Below are 19,252 nucleotides of genomic sequence, written 5' to 3'. Positions count from 1 at the left end.
GGTGACCCCGCCGTGTGTTGCAGAGCAGAGCTGTGCTTCACAGGGCGTTTGAGGCTGTGATCTTCTGGAAGCAGATTACCAGGCCTTCCTTCTGAGGCACCTTCAGGTGGGTCCAAACCACCAATCTTTGGGTAAGTAGTCAAGTACTTAACCATTCGTGCCACCTAGGGACTCCTGAGTTCTAGGTCGATCATCGTTTTCATGTGCACAGAGGAATCGCTCCATCGTTGTCCTAACTCTAGGAGCTGGTCTACCTTATATGCAGAAGAAGAGAGGGAAAATGCTAACGAGAGACTGAGTTTCTGGCACTATTGTGTCAGTCACTTTCCTAATCCAGAGAGTGATGAAGCAATGGGCAAAGCAATGAAATGGGAAGCGAAGGGGCTCTAGCTCCTTTCCTGATGTCTCCAATTGCATCTGAGAAAGAAAACAAGCCTTCCCTAATGTCTGGGAACTAATCTGACCTTACATCTAGGCAGCGGTGCTATTACAAGCCAGCCTGGTGCTTACAGCTAAGCCGTGTGTTTTCTTCTTGGACATTAACAATCTCACAGAACATCCACTTCAAACAAAGTCACTTTGAAATTGTCAAAATACCAAACACTTCCCCTCTCTAAATGAGTCCCTGCTATGTCTTTACCAAATACAGCTTTTTTCTAGTCTACCTTCTCGAAAGATAAACCAAAACCAAACCTGTTTTTATTTTTAAATAATTTTTATTGTGCTTTAAGTGAAGGTTTACAAATCAAGTCAGTCTCTCACACAAAAACCCATATACACCTTGCTACACACTCCCAATTACTCTCCCCCTAATGAGACAGCCTGCTCTCTCCCTCCCCTCTCTCTTTTCATGTCCTTTTCACCAGCTTCTAACCCCCTCCACCCTCTCATCTCCCCTCCAGGCAGGAGATGCCAACATAGTCTCAAGTGTCCACCTGATCCAAGACACTCACCAGCATCCCTCTCCAACCCATTGTCCAGTCCAATCCATGTCTGAAGAGTTGGCTTTGGGAATGGTTCCTGTCCTGGGCCAACAGAAGGTCTGGGGGCCATGACCACCAGATTCCTTCCAGTCTCAGTCAGACCATTAAGTCTGGTCTTATGAGAATTTGGGGTCTGCATCCCACTGCCCTTCTGCTCCCTCAGGGGTGCTCTGTTGTGTTCCCTGTCAGGGCAGTCATTGGTTGTAGCTGGGCACCATCTAGTTCTTCTGGTCTCAGGATGATGTAGTCGCTGATTCATGTGGCCCTTTCTGTCTCTTGGCTGGTAATCACCTTGTGTCCTTGGTGTTCTTCGTTCTCCTTTGATCCAGGTGGGCTGAGACCAGTTGATGCATCTTAGATGGCTGCTTGCTAGCGTTAAAGACCCCAGACACCACTCTTCAAAGTGGGATGCAGAATGTTTTCTTAATAGATTTTATTATGCCCATTGACTTAGATGTCCCCTGAAGCCATGGTCCCCAGACCCCCGTCCCTGCTACACTGGCCTTGGAAGCATTCAGTTTATTCAGGAAACTTCTTTGCTTTTGGTTTAGTCCAATTGTGCTGACCTCCCCTGTATTGCGTGCTGTCTTCCCGTTCACTTAAAGTAGTTCTTATCTATTATCTAATTAGTGAATGCCCCCTCCCACCCTCCCTCCTTCCCCGCTTTCATAACTACAAAAGAATGTTTTCTTTTCAGTTTAAACTATTTCTCAAGTTCTTATAATAGTGGTCTTATACAATATTTGTCCTTTTGCAACTAATTTCACTCAGCATAATGCCTTCCAGGTTCTTCCATGTTATGAAATGTTTCACAGATTTCTCACTGTTCTTTATCTATTCGTAGTATTCCATTGTGTGAATATGCCATACTTTATCCATTCATCCATTGATGGGCACTTTGGTTGCTTCCATCTTTTTGCTATTGTAAACAGTGCTGCAATAAACATGGGTGTGCATATATCTGTTCATGTAAAGGCTCTTATTTCTCTAGGGTATATTCAAAGGAGTGGGATTGCTGGATCCTATGGTAGTTCTATTTCTAGTGTTTTAAGGAAGCACCAAGTTGATTTCTAAAGTGGTTGTACCATTTTACATTCCCACCAGCAATGTATAAGCGTTCCAATCTCTCCACAGCCTCTTCAACATTTATTATTTTGTGTTTTGGATTAATGCCAGCCTTGCTGGAGTGAGATGAAATCTCATTGTAGTTTTGATCTGCGTTTCTCTAATGGCTAAAGATTGTGAACATTTCCTCATATATCTGTTAGCTACCTGAATGTCTTCTTTAGTGAAGTGTCTATTCATATCTTTTGCCCATTTTTTAATTGGGTTATTTGTCTTTTTGTGGTTGAGTTTTTGCAGTATTATGTAGATTTTAGAGATCAGGCACTGATCAGAAATGTCATAGCTAAAAACGTTTTCCCAGTCTGTAGGTAGTCTTTTTACTCTTTTGGTGAAGTCTTTGGATGAGCATAAGTGTTTGATTTTTAGGAGCCCCCAGTTAGCTAGTTTTTCTTCTACGTTCTTTATAATGTTTTCTATACTGTTTATGCCATGTATTAGGGCTCCTAATGTTGTCCCTATTTTTTCTTCCATGATCTTTATCATTTTAGATTTTATATTTAGGTCTTTGATCCATTTTGAGTTAGTTTTTGTGCATGGAGTGAGGTATGGGTCTTGTTTCATTTTTTTTGCAGATGGATATCCAGTTATGCCAGCACCATTTGTTAAAAAGACTGTCTTTTCCCCATTTAACTGTTTTGGGGCCTTTGTCAAATATCAGCTGCTCATATGTGGATGGGTTTATGTCTGGATTCTCAATTCTGTTCCATTGGTCCATGTATCTGTTGTTATACCAGTACCAGGCTGTTTTGACTACTGTGGCGGTATAGTAGGTTCTAAAATCAGGTAAAGTAAGTCCTCCCACTTTGTTCTTCTTTTTCAGTAATGCCTTATTTATCCGGGGCCTCTTTCCTTCCATGTGAAATTGGTGATTTGTTTCTCCATCTCATTAAAGAATGTCATTGGGATTTGGGTCGGAATTGCATTAAATGTATAGGTCACTTTTGGTAGAACAGACATTTTTATAATGTTAAGTCTTCCTATCCATGAGCAAGGTATGTTCTTCCACTTATGTAAGTCTCTTTTGGTTTCTTGCAGACGTGTACTGTAGTTTTCTTTGTTTAAGTCTTTTACATCTCTGGTAAGATTTATTCCTAAGTATTTTATCTTCTTTGAGGCTACTGTAAATGGCATTGATTTGGTGATTTCCTCTTCGATGTTCTTTTTGTTGGTGTAGAGGAATCCAACTGATTTTTTATATGCTTGTCTCATATCCCAATACTCTGCTGAACTCTTCTATTAGTTTCAGTAGTTTTCTGGAGGACTCCTTAGGGTTTTCTGTGTATAAGATCATGTCATCTGCAAATAAAGATACTTTGACTTCTTCCATGCCAATCTGGATGCCCTTTATTTCTTTATCTAGCCTAATTGCTCTGGCTAGGACTTCCAGCACAATGTTGAATAAGAGTGGTGATAAAAGGTATCCTTGTCTGGTTCCCGAACTCAGTGGGAATGTTTTCAGGCTCTCTCCATTTAGGGTGATGTTGGCTGTTGGCTTTGTATAAATGCCCTTTATCATGTTGAGAAATTTTCCTTCTATTCCTATTTTGCTGAGACTTTTTATCATGAATGAGTGTTGAACTTTGTCAAATGCCTTTTCTGCATCAATTGATAAAATCATGTGATTCTTGTCTTTTGTTTTATTTATGTGGTGGATTACATTAATTGTTTTTCTAATGTTGAACCATCCCTGCATGCCTGGTATGAATCCCACTTGGTCATGGTGAACTGTTTTTGGATATGTTGTTGAATTCTGTTGGCTAGAATTTTGTTGAGGATTTTTGCATCTACCTTCATGAGGGATATAGGTCTATAATTTTCTTTTCTTGTGATGTCTTTACCTGGTTTTGGTATGAGGGATATGGTGGCTTCATAGAATGAATTTGGTAGTATTCCATCCTTTTCTATGCTCTGAAATACCTTTAGTAGTAGTGGTGTTAACTCTTCTCTGAAAGTTTGGTAGAACTCTGCAGTGAAGCCCTCCGGACCAGGGCTTTTTTTTTTGGGGGGGGAGTGTTTTGATTACCTTTTCAATCTCTTCTTTTGTTATGGGTCTATTTAGTTGTTCTACCTCTGTTTGTGTTAGTTTAGGTAGGTAGTGTGTTTCTAGGAATTCATCCATTTCTTCTAGGTTTTCAAATTTGTTTGAGTATAGCTTTTCATAGTAATCTGATTCTTTTAATTTCAGTTGGGTCTGTCGTAATATCGCCCATCTCATTTCTTATTCACGTTATTTGCTTCCTCTCCTGTTTTTCTTTTGTCAGTTTGGCCAATGATTTATCAATTTTGTTGAGTTTTTCAAAAAAACAGCTTTTGGTTTTGTTAATTCTTTCAATTGTTTTTCTGTTTTCTATTTCATTTAATTCAGCTCTAATTTGTATTATTTGTTTTCTCCTGGTGCCTGTGGGTTTCTTTTCTTGCTCTCTATTTGTTCAAGTTGTAGGGATAGTTCTTTGATTTTGGCCCTTTCTTCTTTTTGGATGTGTGCATTTATTGATATAAATTGACCTCTGAGCACCGCTTTTGCTGTGTCCCAAAGTTCTGATAGAAAGTGTTTTCATTCTCATTGGATTCTATGAATTTCTTTATTCCATCCTTAATGTCTTCTATAATTCAGTCTTTTTGGAGCAGGATATTGGTCAATTTCCAAGTGTTTGAATTCTTTTCCCTGCTTTTCCAGTTATTGATTTCCACTTTTATGGCCTTATGGCCAGAGAAGATGCTTTGCAATATTTCAATGTTTTGGATTCTGCTAAGGCTTGCTTTATGACGTAATATGTGATCTATTCCCGAGAATGTTCCATGTGCACTAGAAAAGAAAGTATAGTTGGTTGCTGTTGGGTGGAGTGTTCTATATATGTCTACGAGGTCAAGTTGGTTGATCGTGGCATTTAGATCTTCCGTGTCTTTATTGAGCTTCTGTCTGGATGTCCTGTCCTTCACCAAAAGTGGTGTGTTGAAGTCTCCTGCTATTATTGTGGAGCTGTCTATCTCACTTTTCAATGCTGATAGAGTTTGTTTTCTGTATCTTGCAGCCCTGTCATTGGGTGCATAAATATTTAATATGGTTATATCTTCATGCTGTATTGTCCATTTAATCATTATATAGTGTCCTTCCTTATTCTTTCTGATGGATTTAACTTTAAAGTCTATTTTGTCAGAAATTAATATTGCCACTCCTGCTCTTTTTTGATTGTTGTTTGCTTGATATATTTTTTTCCATCCTTTGAGTTTTAATTTGTTTGTGTCTCTAAGTCTAAGGTATGTCTCTTGTAGGCAGCATATAGACGGATCTTGTTTTTTAATCCATTCTGCCACTCTCTGTCTCTTTATTGGTGTATTTAGTCCATTTACATTTAGTGTAATTATGTATAGGTATGAATTTAGTGCTATCATTTTGATGTCTTTTTTTGTGTGTTGACAGCTTGTTTTTCCCACTTGATTTTATGTGCTGAGTAGATTTTCTTTACATATTTTCCTTTCCTCATATTTGTTGTTGTTGATTTTGTTTCTGCTGAGTCTGTATTTTTCCCTTATATTTTATTTTGATGAGTAGGATAGTTTGTCTCCTTTGTGGTTACCTTATTATTTACCCTTATTTTTCTAAATTTATAGCTAACTTTTATTTCTTTATATCGCTGTATCTTCCTCTCCATATGGAAGGTGTATGATTACATTTCTTAGTCCCTCTTTATTATTTGAATGTTTTCTTCTTTTATGTAATAACATTGCCCTTACCCTGTGTTGGGCTTTTTGTTTGTTTGTTTGTTTTTTAATCTTGCTTTGTTGTTGTTTTTTTTTTTTTTTTTTGGATTTCCCTGTCTAGGTTGACTTCTGGTTGTTCTGCCCAGTGTTCCAGTGTTCTAGTCTTGGGTTGATACCTGATATTATTGATTTTCTAACCAAAGAACTTCCTTTAGTATTTCTTGTAGTTTTGGTTTGGTTTTTACGAATTTCCTCAACTTGTGTTTATCTGGAAATGTCTTAATTTCACCTTCATATTTAAGAGACAGTTTTGATGGATGTATGATTCTTGGCAGGCAATTTTTTTCCTTCAGTTTTTTAAATATGTCATCCCATTGCTTTCTTCCCTGCATGGTTTCTGCCAAGCAGTCCAAGCTTATTCTTATTGGCTCTCCTTTGTAGGTGACTTTTCTTTTATCCCTCGCTGCTCTTATAATTGTCTCCTTATCTTTGGTTTTGGCAAGCATGATTATAATATGTCTTGGTGACTTTCTTTTAACATCTACCTTATGTGGAGTTTGATGAGCATCTTGGATAGATATCTTCTCATCTTTCACAATATCAGGGAAGTTTTCTGCCAAGAAATCCTCAACAATTTTCTCTGTATTTTCTGTTATCCCTCCCTGTTCTGGTACTCCAATCACTTGTAGGTTATGTCTCTTGATAGAGTCCCACATGATTCTTAAGGTTTCTTCATTTTTTTTAATTCTTTTATCTGATTTTTCTTCAAATATATTAGTGCCAAGTGATTTATCTTCAAGTTCAGAAATTCTAGCTTCTACTTGCTCAATTCTGCTCCTCTGACTTTCTATTGAGTTATCTAATTCTGTAATTTTATTGTTAATCTTCTGAATTTCTGATTGCTGTCTGTCTATGGATTTTTCCAGCTTATTAAACTTTTCATTATGTTCCTGAATAATCTTTCTGAGTTCTTCAGTTGCTTTATCTGTGTGTTCCTTGTCTTGTTCTACGTATTGCCTCATTTCCTTCCTGATGTCTTGAAGGGTTCTGTATATTAAACTTTTGTATTCTGCATCTGGTAATTCCAGGAATGCCCTTTCATCTAGAAGATCCCTGGATTCTTTGTTTTGAGAGCCTGTTGAGGAGATCATGGCCTGTTTCTTTATGTGACTTGATATTGACTGTTGTCTCCAAGCCATCTATAAGTTATTGTATTAGTTTATGCTTGCTTACTGTGTCGTAGCTGCTTGCTTTGTTTTGTTTTGGTATGCCCCTATGGGTTGCTTGAGTGAGCTAGCTTGAGTATTTTTGCCTTTGGAGCTCTGGTGTCCTGTCCCCAGCTTGCTAGAGCTGTTATCAGTTATATCAGTCTAGGAGTCCATTCAGTTGTCTTGTATGAATTCAGCTCAGGTAGTTGATATGAAGTGTATGGTACAGGCTCTGTCCTACAGTCTTAGAGGGGCAGAGGTGATTGGCGTATATACCCGTATCTGATTGCAGCAGAGGGTCATGCTCTGAACAAGGCAAGGGGCTGAGAACCAACCCCCAAGTGTCTCTAAGGAAAACACGTCTCTGTTCCCTAAAGCGTGCTAGTGGGTGGGCTCTGCAGAGGGACCATGGGCATCCAAAGATTTTATTGTAAGGACTGGGAGGTACCAGTTATCCCTGGGTCCCTGTCACGGGTGGATGGGTGACCCAAGTGGAGCCACCAATCCTTAGGTCCCTTTTGTGGGTAGGTGAGGACCTTGTTTAGTAGGTAAAGCAATGTCAAACATCACACACCCACCTCTCCACCACACCACTGAAAAGGTTGGAGTCTGCCAACAAGGGCATATTCTCCTGAAATAGGCCCACACAGGTTCATGAAGAAGGGAAAGGTGCTCAAGGTCCATGGACCGTTTATGCCTGGACAGGAGCCCGTTCTGTCCTGAGCTCCCCCAGTTAATGGAGCTAGCAAATTATCTTTTCCCCCGAGTTGGAAATTTTTTCCTTCCCCAAGGCCAGGAGGACGGCTCCAGGTGCTCAACAGGGTCTGTCTCAGGCCTAGGGATTCAGCTGCTGAAGCCGGCTTGGCGGGGGGGCGGGGGGGGGGGCGCAGTAAAATACATGCAAGTACTTAGCTTTTGCCGAGAGCACCCTTCTCCTCAGGTTCCGGAGGTGTGAGTGCGCTGTGTGGCTGGCTGCTTCTCCCTGAGGAAACTGTGGCCCAAAACTAGGACCAGCCCACCACCGCTGCCGCCGCTGCTGCTGCTCCAGGAATGGTGCCTGAGGGCTCCCCACGATTCAGATCTGGTAACTCCTCTCCGCTTCTGAACTGTCTCTTCCTTCTCCTGCCCCTCAGTTCGTTGTCTAAGCTTGCCTTTGATGCTCAGGGCTCCCAGCTTGTCACAAATATACTCCTTTCACTTGTTTTTTTTTGGTCTTTGTTGTGAAGAGGGCTCAGTGGAAGCGTCTGTCTATTCCGCCATCTTGGCTCCGCCCCCAAACCTGTTTCTGTTGAGTTGATTCTGACACATAGAGACCCTATGGGACAGAATAGAACTGCCCCATAGGGTCTCCAAGGCTGTAATCTTTACTGAAGCATACTTCCGCATCTTTCTCCCGTGGAGCGGCTGGTGGGTTTGAACTGCTGACCTTTCTGTTAACAGCCAAGCACTTAACCACTGTGCCACCAGAGCGCCTTCCCTAAAGATAAGATCTATTGAAATACCCATAGTATTGCCCCTGCTTTCTGAAAACACTGATCTAGAGTAAATCTTTGCTTCCTTAGACCCTCCCCAAAATTACCCAACCAAAGCCCAAATCCTAACATTCCCTAATCTTCTCTTACTGAGACTCTCCAGAGTTTTTCAGGGTAAGTGGTTTCTCTTGCAGCCACTATTAATAAACTCAACTTGTTCAACTACAGGTATGCTCCTAGTGGCCTTTGGCTAAAGGATGCTGACACATCTTAAGTGTCAAGTTGATGCTTATTAAGAGCTAACCACTGTTCTGAGCTAACCACTGTTATTTACTTATTCTTAATTCGTTTAACACTTTCTTTGTCTGGACTCCCAGTTACTGTTCAGTCAGCTCCAACTCATGGCAATCCCATGTACGTCGGAGTAGAACTGTGCTCTCTAGGGTTTTCAATGGCTGATTTTTTCACAAGTAGACTGCTAGGTCTTTCTTCTGAGGTGCCTCTGGGTGGACTTGAACTTCCAATCTTTCAGTTAGCAGATGAGCGCACTATTTGCACCACCCAGGGACCCCTCTTGTTCAGAATCGCTGCGTATTTTAACCCATAAATGCAATCAGTATCATTGAGAAGATGTTCTTGAGCTACTATTTTCGTGCTCTCTTAATCCCCTGTATCAAAGGCGATCTTCCACTATCGCCAGTCAGAATTCTGAATCAGTGAGCTGATATGTAGTGGGCTAAGCTCTGGGCTAAAACTTCTTGGGGGAAAGCTTTGTTCCTATATTTTTTGAAGTATCCACCAAGTACTTTCTATAGTGTGGAGAGAGCGTGTTTCCCCTGTGTGCTCTGGAAGCTTACCTCGGTGGGGATTACAAGAAAAGCACATTCTTACAAACATGCAGCCACATTCATGAACCGGTTACGCCATCCATCAACTCTTTCTTATCATGAAATTGGCAGGATGCATTAACAAAAGGGTAATTATTTATTAATGGCTACTTGAAACCTGGGGTTTCCACCACTTGATTTCAAAACACACAGGACCATTTATTTTAAGTGGTTTCCAGACTTTGATAGATAGAATATTCTTTCACGCTGGCGAAGGCATAAATGCCGTGACGCTAACCAGAGTAACTATAGAAACTATACTATCCTGGTACAGACTTAGAACATCTCTGAACAATCACCCATGTGAAGAAAACATCAAGGGGATAGGAAAACCATCTGGTCTCTATAGCTAGAACACTTGAACAGCTTGTAAAAGGGGAAAAATTCAACCTCACAACAAAAATCTGGCAGATAATAAACACGAGGTTTTTAAGTTTATCAGCCAGTTGCTGTAGACCAAGATCAATATGGAAAGAAAGGCCCTGTGAGAACCCAGCACCTCTGACTAGAATGAAAAGACAAGCAGAAGATCCACGGAAGAACTGAGACTGACTATATAGTTATGCTACCACAGACACGCTACTCAAAAGAAAGCTGTGTATTTCCCTTACAGATGATAGGAAATCCAAACAGAATAAAATTATACAGCATGTTGTGAAACAAAGCATTTCTTTGGGTGTTTTCCAGCTCAGCTGGAAGCAGAATGTAATGACAGTCCCACGAGAAAAGCCTGTTTTCCTGTAACATCCAAGTCAATTTCATAGATTTGAAGGTAACAACTAATCAATCCAAAGATAAGTGAAATTTCCAAATAACCTCCAGCCCGTCAGGCACAGAAAAGGTGCTTCCTAAAGATGCCTTCTTGCTCTGTCTCTTGCTTTCCTCTTTTGCAGCCTCACGCAGTATTCAGCTTACAGTTTGACTTCAACAAGCTCAACATCATCCTGAGCCAAATTGGACTGGAGAAGCTCCGTAATCGAGCAGCTTTCCCTGGGTGTGTCAACAGATGTGCACAATCACCCAGGTCACCGGGTGTCTCTGAACACCGAACTGAAACGTTGCTAGGGCTTGACCTGCTCTAGTTCACCACGTCACCACTGCCAAGTCATTTTTCATGTCGTTTCCATCTGTCTCTATGCAGCAAGGATCTGAAGAGCTGGCAGTATAAGATAATAACTCTTTATTGACTAGGGCATTTTTAATATATTCAAAGTCCTTCTAGCACCATTTAATGTGTATTTGTAAATGTGTATGTATCTCATCAGAAATACAATGGCCTAGCAAACTTGTAACTCTTTCTTCCTTGGCGCTATTAAGACCAATTCACTGACCTCACTGTATCTCAGGCTCTTGCCTTCTCCCAAACATAGCCCCACCAGCGCCCCCTGGTAAAGAAGCTACACTTGGGAACAACTTATCATGAGATGGCACCTCCACTTTCCCAGTTTCAAATGCAAAGATTATAGATATTTTTAACTCCTTCCTTTCTTTTACCCCCATATTTAATTGAGGATCACATCTCGTTAATTTTTTCCTTTCAAATATTTCCTAAATGAGTCCAGTTTTCCATCTCTCCTCCCATTCCAGGCAACTATCATCTCCTATCTGGGTTGTTAAAGAATCCTCCAAGTTGGCCAATCTACTCTCCTTTATGAAATACAACCAGAACATTCCTTAAAAGTGAGGATGGTGAGACTTCTCATTTACTTTGGACATATTATCAGTAAAGACTAATAGCTAGAAAAGGACATCGTGGTTGGTAAAGAGGAGGATCAGTGAAAAGGAGGGAATCCACAGTGAGATGGATTGACATGATAGTTACAACAATGGACTCAAACATATCAAAGATATTGAAGATGATGCAGGACTCGGCAATGTTTCATTCTGTTATACTTAAGGTTGCCGTGGGTCAGAGCTGACAATGGCAACTAACAACTACAGCTCTCATTTTCCTTTAATCCAGTTTCTACCCAGCAGCCAGACGATCTTTATAACACTCAATTCACATATTGTCTCCCTAAAAAAAATGTCTCCCTACTTACCACTTAATCGTCCCATTGCCATCAGAATAAAGTAAATACTTTTCAGCCTAGCTTTCAATGCCCCTTGTTTCCTCTTTGGCTTCATATTTTCTTTTTTTCCCCTCACATGTCGTCCTCCAGGCAAGCACGCAAAAAACCTTCAGAAGCACCACACTCCCTCCTGGACTCAGGGCTTTCCATCTGCTGTGCCCTGTGCCTGGATCAACCTGACCACTTCATCCAGCTTTATATGGAGTAAGCTCAAAAGTTCCTTTCTCTAGGAAGTCTTTTCTGATAGCCTTTCTGTTATGGATTGAATTGGGCCCCTCAAGAAGATACATTGAAGTCCTAACCCTTGGCTCCTGTGAACATGACCTTGTTTGGAAATCAGGTCTGTGAAGATGTTATCAGTTAGGTTAACATGAGGTCATACTGGAGTAGAATGGATCCTAATCCAGTCATAGTGGTGTCCTTATAAAAGAGAAGAGACACAGAGGGACAGACAGAGAAAAGAGGGACATGTGAACATGCATTTATAAGCCAAGGTATGACTGGACACACCAGAAGCTGAGAGAGACTGAAAGGATCTTCCCCTAAAGCCTTCAAGGAGAACATGACCACACCAACACCCTGAACTAAGACTTCTAGCCTCCAGAACTATAAGACAACAAATTTCTGTTGTTTAAAGTCACCCACTTTGTGGCACTTTTCTTTCTTTTTTTGTTTTTAATTTTTTTTTTTTTATTGTACTTTAGGTGAAAGCTTACAGCCCAAGTTAATTTCTCATACAAAAATTCATACACGTATTGTTATGTGACACTAGTTGCAATCCCTATAATGGGACAGAACACGCCCCTTTTCACCCCCGGTTTCCCGTATCCCTCCAACCAGCTTCTGTCCCTTCCCATCCTCCCTCTGGACAGGAGCCACCCATTTGGTCTGGTGTATCTACTTGAACTAAGAAGCACTCTTCATGAGTTTTATTTTATATTTTATAGCCCAGTCTAATCTTTGTCTGAAGAGTGGGCTTCAGGAATGGTGTTAGTTCTGGGCTAACAGAGTGTCCAGGGGCCTTGGTTTTGGGGGTTCCTCCAGTCTCCTGTGGCACTTATCTATGGCAGCCCTAAGAAACTAATACATTCCCCAACTCTCAAGTCCAAGTTAGATGCTCTCCTCCCTGCATCCCCCAGCACCTAACACCCCCCCCCCCCGCCGCCATCATTTATCCTCTTCTCATAATTGCCTGTTAATTTGAATGCTTTTACTCTGTTATGGAACGCTCTTGGGAAAATCCTCTCCACAGAGAGCCCTAGGTCCCCTGTGATACACGCACGTATAGATTTTTTTTCTTCTCATGGGAATCAAACAAGAATAGCGGAATTTGCTTATTATTGTTACTTTTGGTAAAAATATGTCCGTCCCTTCAAAGAGATAAACCATTATCTGTCTCATGAGAAGAGAGCATACAAAAAACCTATTTCCTAGGAAAAGTTCATGATTATTTTACAAACATGCTTCTTTCTTATTGAGATTTTTGTTTAATGTTTCTATTAGACAACATGGAGGAATCTGCACCATGTGAGGTAAGGGAATTATGACTGAATGTCAACAGGCATTACAATTTTTGCCAGAAGTAGTAACAATAAGGGACAAAACCCTCATTGGAAGAGTTCTCTGATTGCTCCTATAAAGGCTTAACTGTGTGTTGGCATCAAAACACCACCACCACGTGAGCCATGCCAGTTCTCGAGTCTAGGGTGGTTTGGACCAACTAAAAGAAATACCAATCTCAGTAGAGTAAAGGTATGAATACCTACAAATCACTTGGCATGAACTATGATAAGGAATAAAGGGATTGTAAACCCTTTGACAAAGAGCCCCCTGGTGGTGCAGTTGTTAAGCACTCGGCTGCTAACCAAAAGGTCAGAGGTTCGAACCCATCAGCATCTCCACAGAAGAAAAATGTGGTGGTCTGCTTCCGTAGATTACAGCCTTGGAAATCCTACAGGGCAGTTCTACTCTGTCCTATAGGACCACTATCAGCTGGAATTGACTTGACAGCACAAGGTTTTGGTTTGGTAAACCCTCTGACTGGTCTCTGCCTTTTGGAGCCCTAAACTCAAGAATCCTACTAGTCTATCCCAAGGAGGGTGTCATCCCTGATTTGGCTGATCTTAAAATGGAAATCAGGTCTTTGAAGATGTTATCACACTGCAAACTTTGTAAGGTCTATCGTTCTTATTTACCATGAATCTCCAACATCTAGCACAGTGAGTGCATGGCACAAGGTAGGTGCTCGATAAATATTGGCGGAATCAATGATAAACTGAATGAGATGAAGAGACAATAAAAACCACAAGAAAAAGAGTCTTTTTTTCTCCTTTTCTTTCCATGAGTAAAAAATGTTATAGTAATTCAGAACAATTGCAGAACGCTCTGGATCCTTCCTGAGATGACAAAAAGCTAAAAAGGTAAAGGAGCAGAATAGAGAGAGTAGTAACAATAAGGATGAGAGTCTTATCAGATCTTTGGAAGCGCCCATCACCGAGTATCACTGATAAAGGAGAGGAGGGAAAAGGTCTCTTACCAAGCTTCATTGCTGTGCAGAAGGCAAGCAAGGAAAATCACAGGAACAGATGGTATTAATCCAAATGCAAAGACACTGCATTAGGATGACGGTCTAGCATGAAGAAAGTATTGCCTGTTGGCAAAATGCTCTGGCATTTATTTTAGATCTATATTTACGTTTAGCATTATAAGGTAATCCTGCAGCATCCTAAGAGGGCGAGTCTACATCTGTGTGCTCAGCCCCAGAGGGCTCTGAATATCTCAAGACCAGCGCAGCTAGCAGTTTTCCTTCTAATACTTTCTGGGTAAGGTGGAGATAGTCCACTTAGTGAAAACTTGGATCAGCATTTATTAGGATATGTTTCATTGAGCACTAGTCCCTTGAGATACTCCACAAAAAAAAAAAAAAAAAAAGTTCTTTGGTCAAATATGTAAGGAAATGCTGCATATCCTAGTCCCGTTTGGAAAGAAAGAATGCAAATTAAAAAATTAATACAGCGGCATCCTTAATTTCCATTCATGGAATGCCTTTTTTTTATTCTTTTAGCCTATTGCTGCTGGACTGCAGTTGCAATGGTTTACATGGTGGCCTACAACTTAGAAGTACATTTGTAAGCTGGAGACCTTGAGGGGAGACTGATAGCCAAAGACAGCAAAGTTGAGGCTCTTTAGAGTTGGTGAAACACTAAACAAGTGGAGTTTCAGTCCTTGCCTATACCCCAGTCTATTGACCCAGTTTGAGAATAGGCTTTAGACCACAAAGAGGTAGATGCTTTGGACATCTAGAAAACATCTCTGGGATTGTGCCCAAGGCTATATAGACCCAGAAGTTCTGAGGCTTCTGCCTTACATTTTTCTTTAAGCTAATTCCCACCTCAGATAGAAAAAGATCATTTGCTCTTTTTCTGTGTCCTTGGTCAAATCTTAGTTTCCCTGGGTGGAGCAAACAGTGACATGTAAGCGCTTTACTACTAATTGAAAGGTTGGCAGTTCAAATCCACCCAAGGGCACCTTGGAAGAAAGGCCTGGCAAGCTACTTCCCACAGGTCACACCATTGAAAGTCCTATGAAGGAGTTCTACTCTGCATGTCTGGGATCGCCATGCATCAGAATTGACTTGATAGCAACTGGTTTGGTTTTTGATTTTTAGTCAAATCTTGCCCTTACTCAAAGGAAAATGGAAAGGCTTTCTTTTTGTGACATACTGGGTCCCAATTTAGATATTACATCAAGACACACTTTATCTAACTAGGTTGAACCATATGAAATTGCCAAATTTGACCATTTTTGATCTATAAAAATAGTAATTCCAAGTGGTTTAACCTAAATAGTTATATTCTTATAATTCCTACTAAGCTCCAGCAGAATTTGTTTTCGATGGAATATATTTTGGGAAATGTTCTCTCACACTTTTCAATCCAAATGTCCTCTATAAACTTGAGCAATAACCTAGTCTTCCCACACTAACCTCCCCCCTACATTAACATTTTCCTACCAGCTGTCATCCTCCCCTCCCAACTCCAGCCTTAACAGAGATCACTCCAAATTTAAATGAACCACAGTATAAACCAAAGCACGAGCCATTAAGCCTCCCATAATTTTCCCTCTCCTGATGTTCCATTTGTACTTTTCAATTAGGTAGATCAATTATAACCATACTACCTTGTTTTAGGAGCCCTGGGGGCATGGTGGTTAAGAGTTCGGCTGCTAACCAAAAGGCCAGCAGTTTTAATCCACCAGCCACTCCTTGGATACACTATGCAGCAGTTCTCCTCTGTCCTATAGGGTCTCTATGAGTCAGAATCAATTCATGGCAACAGGTTTTCGTTTGTTTGTTTTGTTTTTAAATCTAATTTCAAAGTTTTTTTTTTTCCTTTAAACATCTAACATCAAACACACATACATATCTTCATCCCAATTGTTCTTAATTCATCTGCTAATGTATATGTCTCTTTACTATATGCTGTGGTCCTTCTTGTTCTAAATAATTCTATATGACAGCTTCTACCCTGGTGTGTCTGCACAAAGATTCCCCTTTCTACCCCTAGTTCTTCTGTCTACCTACCCTTTATATCTTTAATCTCTCTTCCATTTCCAACCTGAACTCTGTTAGGAATTTTGAATTTATTTTTATATTGCCCTTGCTTTTTCCAGAGCACCCTACCTTTCCTTTCTACATCAGAGATACCTTACTTGAACATATGAATGGAAATGTAGTATTTATTACCAAGGCATTGTATGCTGTGTGTTATGTTTCCTAGGAAACTCCTATCCAGTTGCCAGTTGAGTCAATTCCAACTCATGATGACCCCATGTGTGTCACAGTAAAAATATGCTCCACAGGATTTTTCAATGGCTGATTTTTCAGAAGTAGACTGCTGGGCCTTTCTCTCTTGGAGTTTCTGGGTGGTCTCGAACCTCCAAACCTTTGGTTAGCAGTCGACTGCATTAACTTTTCACACTACCTAGGGATTTCAGGAAACTCCTTTAAAACCAAAACCAAACCCTTTGCCATCTAGTTGATTCTGACGCATAGTGACCCTATAGATATATTTTACATAAAATATATTTGCTCACCAAAAGATTAAAAAGATTACCTACAGACTGGGAAAAAGTTTTTAGCTTGACATTTCTGATCAGCACCTGATCTCTAAAATCTACATGACACTGCAAAAACTCAACTACAAAAAGACAAATAACCCAATTAAAAAATGGGCAAAAGATATGAACAGGCATTTCACTAAAGAAGACATTCAGGTAGCTAACAGATACATGAGGAAATGCTCACAAGCATTTGCCATTAGAGAAATGCAAATCAAAACCACATTGAGATTCCTTTTCACTCCAGCAAGGCTGGCATTAATCCAAAAAACACAAAATAATAAATGTTGGAGAGGCTGTGGAGAGATTGGAACAGTTATACATTGCTGGTGGGAATGTAAAATGGTACAACCACTTTGGAAATCGATTTGGCGTTTCCTTAAAAAGCTAGAAATAGAACTATCATATGATCCAGCAACCCCACTCCTTGGAATATATCCTAGAGAAATAAGAGCCTTTACATGAACAGATATATGCACACTCATGTTCATTGCACCACTGCTTACAATAGCAAAAACATAGAAGCAACCAAGGTGCCCATCAACAGATGAATGGATAAATAAATTATGGCATATTCACACAGTGGAAAACTACACATCCATAAAGAAGAGTGATGAATCTGTGAAACATTTCATAACATGGAGGAATCTGGTAGGCTTTATGCTGAGTGAAATTAGTCAGTTGCAAAAGCACAAATATTGTATAAGACCACTATTATAAGAGCTGGAGAAATAGTTTAAACAGAGAAGAAAATATTCTTTGATGTCTCATTAGGGGGAGGGAGGGAGAGAGAGAGGAAAAGGGGTATTCACTAATTAGATAGTAGACAAGAACTACTTTATGTGAAGGGAAAGATAACACACAGTACAGGAGAGGTCAGCACAACTAGACTAAACCAAAAGCAAAAAGTGTCCAGAATAAACTGAATTCTTCAAAGGCCAGCGTAGCAGGGGCAGGGGTTTGGGGACCATGGTTTCAGGGGACATCTGGGTCAATTGGCATAATAAAATCTATTAAGAAAACATTCTGCATCCCACTTTGGAGAGTGGTGTCTGGGGTCTTAAATGCCAGCAAGCAGCCATCTAAGATGCATCATTTGGTCTCAGCCCACCTGGATCAAAGGAGAGTGAAGAACACCAAGGACACCAGGTAATTATGAGCCCAAGAGGGGCCACATAAACCAGAGACTACATCAACCTGAGACTAGAAGAACTAGATGGTGCCCGGCTACAACCGATGACTGCCCTGACAGGGAACACAACAGAGAACCCCTGAGGGAGCAGGAAAGCAGTGGGATGCAGACCCCAAATTCTTGTAAAAAGACCATGCTTAACGGTCTGACTGAGACTAGAAGGACCCCAGTAGTCATGGCCCCTAGACCTTCCATTGGCCCAGGACAGGAACCATTCCCAAAGCCAACTCTTCAGACAGGGGTTGGACTGGACAATGGGATGGAGAGGGATGCTGGTGAGGAGTGAGCTTCTTGGGTTAGGTGGACACTTGAGACTATGTTGGCATCTCCAGCCTGGAGGGGAGATGAGAGGGTAGAGGGGTTTAGAAGCTGATAAAATGGACATGAAAAGATAGAGTGGAGGGAGGGAGCAGGCAGTCTCATTAGGGGGAGAGCAATTGGGAGTATGTAGCAAGGTGTATATAAGTTTTTGTGTGAGAGACTGACATGATTTGTAAACTTTCACTTAAAGCACAATAAAAATAATATATACATATTTGCATAAAATATATTTGTTTTAGATATATTTTATTTTACATAATCCACTCAAGTGCAGTGAGTTTGGTTTTTGGTTTTGGTTTATCTGTTTGGTTTTCCTACTCAGCTCTAACAGCCTTAAAAGCAATAAGCAAATAAACACAAACACTTCACCAATACTAGATGAATCTCTAGTACTCAATACAGAACAGGACTGCTCAGGAAATAATTGACAGGCCACTTTGCAGGCGTGCCTCCTGGATTCTGCAGCCTCATCTGTTCCTGCCATGCCTGGCCATGGTAAACCTTGTGCGCTTTGACATTGTTGTCCCCGGTGGGCTGCTTCTCCTCTGAACTGTTTGCAGATAAAGTTCCAAAGCCAGCAGAAAACTTTCATGCTCTGAGCACTAGGGAAAAAGGATTTGGTTACAAAGGTTTCTGCTTTTCACAGAATTATTCCTGATTTTATGTGCCAGGGTGGTGACTTCACAGGCCATAATGGCACTGGTGGAAAGTCCATCTAGGGAGAAATTTGATAAGAACATGTATATGGGTCTCGACATCTTGTCCATGGCAAATGCTAAAATGCTAGGCCCAATACAAATGCTTGCCAGTATTTTATCCGCACTGCTAAGACTGAATGGTTGGATAGCAAGCATGTGGTCTTTGGCAAGGTGAAAAAAGGCATGACCATTGTGTAAGCCATGGAGCACCTTGGGTCCAGGAATGGCAAGACCAGCAAGAAGATCACCACTGATGACTGTGGACAACTGTAATAAATTTTATCTATATTTCGTGTTTTATCTTAAAGAACAGACCATTCCTTCTGTAGCTCAGGAAACCACCCTTCTACTCCCATTGTGCCTGCATTATCCTATATTCTTTGTGCTCTCACTGCAGTTCTTTGGGTTTCATATTTTCTTTATTCCTTTCCAAGTCTAGCTGGATCGCAGAGTGAAGTTTATCATTATGAAGTA

The 19,252-nt window shown here is 40.7% G+C and overlaps 1 pseudogene; it reads left to right on the top strand.

The window, feature by feature from the left end:
* Positions 1-18,572: 18,572 nt before the first annotated feature.
* On the top strand, positions 18,573-19,051 carry LOC100657067 (peptidyl-prolyl cis-trans isomerase A-like; annotated as a pseudogene).
* Positions 19,052-19,252: the final 201 nt, after the last annotated feature.

This window comes from Loxodonta africana, chromosome 4 (genome assembly GCF_030014295.1).
Source record: "Loxodonta africana isolate mLoxAfr1 chromosome 4, mLoxAfr1.hap2, whole genome shotgun sequence".
NCBI classification, from domain to species: Eukaryota; Metazoa; Chordata; class Mammalia; order Proboscidea; family Elephantidae; genus Loxodonta; species Loxodonta africana.
The sequence above is the reverse complement of the archived record's forward strand: the minus strand, read 5'-3'. Positions and strand labels throughout refer to the sequence as shown.